The following is a 3,085-nucleotide window of genomic DNA, read 5'->3' on the forward strand; positions in this document are numbered from 1 at the left end:
TGCGGGTAGGGAAATATTGCACAATATTGGGTACAACCATTCAATTGTCAAAAATGATCAAAGAGCTGTAAGGCAACCGTTATGTTAGAATATGCAATTCATAGCTTTTCGGCCTATAAAAGGGACAAATCTTCTGAGCTTTCGCCCTCATTTGTCTAAGGCCTCCGCTCAGGAGGTAAGTGATCATAACTGTTTAGTCTCTTTCATTGTAAGTGCCGCTAACTAGATGAACAGCGTAAAGCTGGTCTATAGCATTGGTACATTCTCTGTATGTACCCTGCAAAAAATTGTGCGACTAATATCTAAAGAGAGTATTCCGAGATTCCTCTCAATCGGGTACAATTGGGCATTAATTAGCCGCAACTAGTCTCATACGGGTACTATTGGAGATCAATTAGTCTCGCCTCATCCCTTACGGGTATAATTGGAGATCAATTATTCCCCGCCTCATCTCTAACGGGTACTATTAACGATTTAATGACATGTGCGCACTTAGTAAATGAAATTTCATGTGCGGCGATGGCACATAGAGAGAGTATTCGCCTAACAAAACTGAGCGCCTCGGTTCGAATCGCAGCTGGCGCAAATTTTTATTTTTATTTTTTAAAAGTGACTAGTAGTAGTTCGGGTATAAAGGTGAAAAATTAGTCTCTTCATAGGACATGTTCGAACAAAAGCGATCAGTTCATTCCATATAAAGAGATAAAAAGTGGTATTAGTCGCATGCTCCTTTGCGATTGCTCCCGGAGTCATCCCGGATTAGTCCCATTTTTTGCAGGGTATGTCTGCAGTATGTATGTATGTGCTGTGATTACTTAGATGAACAGCGCAAAGCTGATCACTAGCAATTGCAGTCAAGTAGAATGCTGAGATGAACAGTGAAAACTGGTCTCTCGTTTAACCTATGTACGTATGTATGTTTCATATTTTTACCCATGTACTTTTACCCATGTACTTTTATTTAAGGTTTTTGATATTCAGCGTTAGTTAAACCCATGCGTTTTGTACGACCCACAAATACAACAATAAAGCAATAATTCCTTGTAACAAACAACATCTATTTGTTATATACGTAATTTAGCAATATACAAATAGATTAATATACATTTTATTGAGAGCGGAGTCGTAGCACTGTAAATTGATTAGTTTCTTAGAAATAGCATTTCATACTCACGGTACAATATTTTGGACAGTCTCGTATTTCCTAGCTGCTCGGTCTCCTTTTGCGTGTGCCAAGTAAACTTTGAAACATGCTCGTCTGACATTGCAGCCTTTAAACCACAACTTAAAAATTCGTTTAATTTACTTCCTCCTAGGCGTAGCAAATGATCGTGCTGCAAAAAAGAATTATATATTCATATACATAAGTATGTGTGTATATAAGTTAAAACCATTCATATATTATAACAGGTATTTTTTTTTTTATAATTTATAAGTGTAAATGATTCTTACGAGTTTTTTACGGGCGTCCTCGTTTTCCTTTTCTTCCAATTTCTTGAATTCTTCCAAAGTTTCCTTTGGGAAACCAGGTAAGGGTTCGTACAACGTGTCAGTTATATCAATCGAACTTTTAAGAAGCTGAAGAATCTCAGTAACTTTTTTTTGGAAGCTCTTTATTATTTTTTTATGTTTTCCACTTCTGCAGATATATTGCTAAAATCAGATGTAAAATTGAAATTTTAAAATTATGTACAATTTATTTTTAATTATGTAGAGAATTTCATTTCTTTTTTAGAAAGTAGTTATATGGGCAAATCTAAAAAACAGGTAACCTTTGTGTTGTTTAGCTTTATTTTCACTGTTGTAAACTAAATAAAGCTGGTTGCTTTTGCATATAATTCACTGACGCATACTTGAAGCCTCAAAAAAAATTTGGATCAATTTGCTGCATAACTTTTGAAATATCGGTGTTTAAATTTAAAATAATAATGAAAACAAGTGAATTTTTTATGTAATTTTTAAGAGGGGCACAATTAATTATGTCATAACTTTTGAAGCACACCATAGTCTGATTTGAAATTAAATGGGCATTTAGCACTTATGCGTACACTTCATATGTAGTAGGTAAGAAAAGTGTGCATTAAAAAATAACGAAATGGCAAGTAACTCAAAGTCTGTAACTCCACATTTCACAATTTTCACAATTTTCTGTTTTTCGCGTATAGGTTTTGAAGCATTTAATTTTAATAACTTTTTAAGTATGTATTGTATTCTACAAACAATTACGTATAATTTGATACCTTAGCAAGAGGTGTGCTTTCAGAATAAACTAACTTTTAAAGATAAAATATTGTGCGATCTTGAGTGTAATTTTTATTCCAACAAGTAAGAAAGCCTAAGTTCGGGCGGAGCCGAACATTAAATACCCGGCGCAAACATTAAATATATGTTTTTTCACCTTCCCTTTCCTACCGCTAGATGGTAAGCCGAGGTGTATCAATTTTGAGTAAATTAGTGTCCTTCAATTTCGAAATATTCAAGTTTCAAGCATTTCTGAAATTTACCGTTATTTGAAAAGCGGCCGTAATTTTCGTCCGATTTCAATAATTTTCAACTCTTTGCTTTCATGTGGCAAGCACAATAACCACACCGAGCTTGGTACAAATTGGTAGAACGGTTACCGATATACATATATGTGATCATAAGTGAGCATTGCCCCGCCCATTTTCCAAAATTTTACCATAAACTTATTTCTTGGTAAAGAATTGTTGCAAGCATCAATTTTGAATAAATTAGCTTCAATATTTACTGATTTATCGAAGATTTTATATTTCTCTAAATTACCGTTATATGGGATGTGGGCGTGGTTATTGTCCGATTTTCAAAATTTTCGGCCGTATGCTGTGCGAAGGCCAACAACTGTGCCAAGTTTGGAAGAAATTGCTGCAGCGGTTCCTAAGATATACACATGTAACCATAAGTGGGTGTGGCTACGCCCATTTTCCAAAAATGTATAATATTCTTATTTTTCGTCTAAAAATTATTGTAAATACCAATTTTGAGTGAATTATGTTCAGTAGTTAATAAAATATCGCAGTTTTCGTATTTCTGGAAATTACCGTTATATGGGAAGTGGGCGTGGTTA

General features: G+C 34.4%; 1 protein-coding gene across 1 annotated transcript in view; it reads left to right on the top strand.

Moving 5' to 3' along the window:
- LOC118734246 (retinoblastoma family protein-like) overlaps nt 1-3,085 on the top strand; it is a gene marked incomplete in the record, with an annotated part of 249,628 nt that overhangs the window by 245,656 nt on the left and 887 nt on the right.

Source organism: Rhagoletis pomonella, unplaced genomic scaffold (assembly GCF_013731165.1).
Source record: "Rhagoletis pomonella isolate Grant_MI unplaced genomic scaffold, Rhpom_1.0 Rhpom_scaffold_00002, whole genome shotgun sequence".
In the NCBI taxonomy this organism is placed as follows: domain Eukaryota; kingdom Metazoa; phylum Arthropoda; class Insecta; order Diptera; family Tephritidae; genus Rhagoletis; species Rhagoletis pomonella.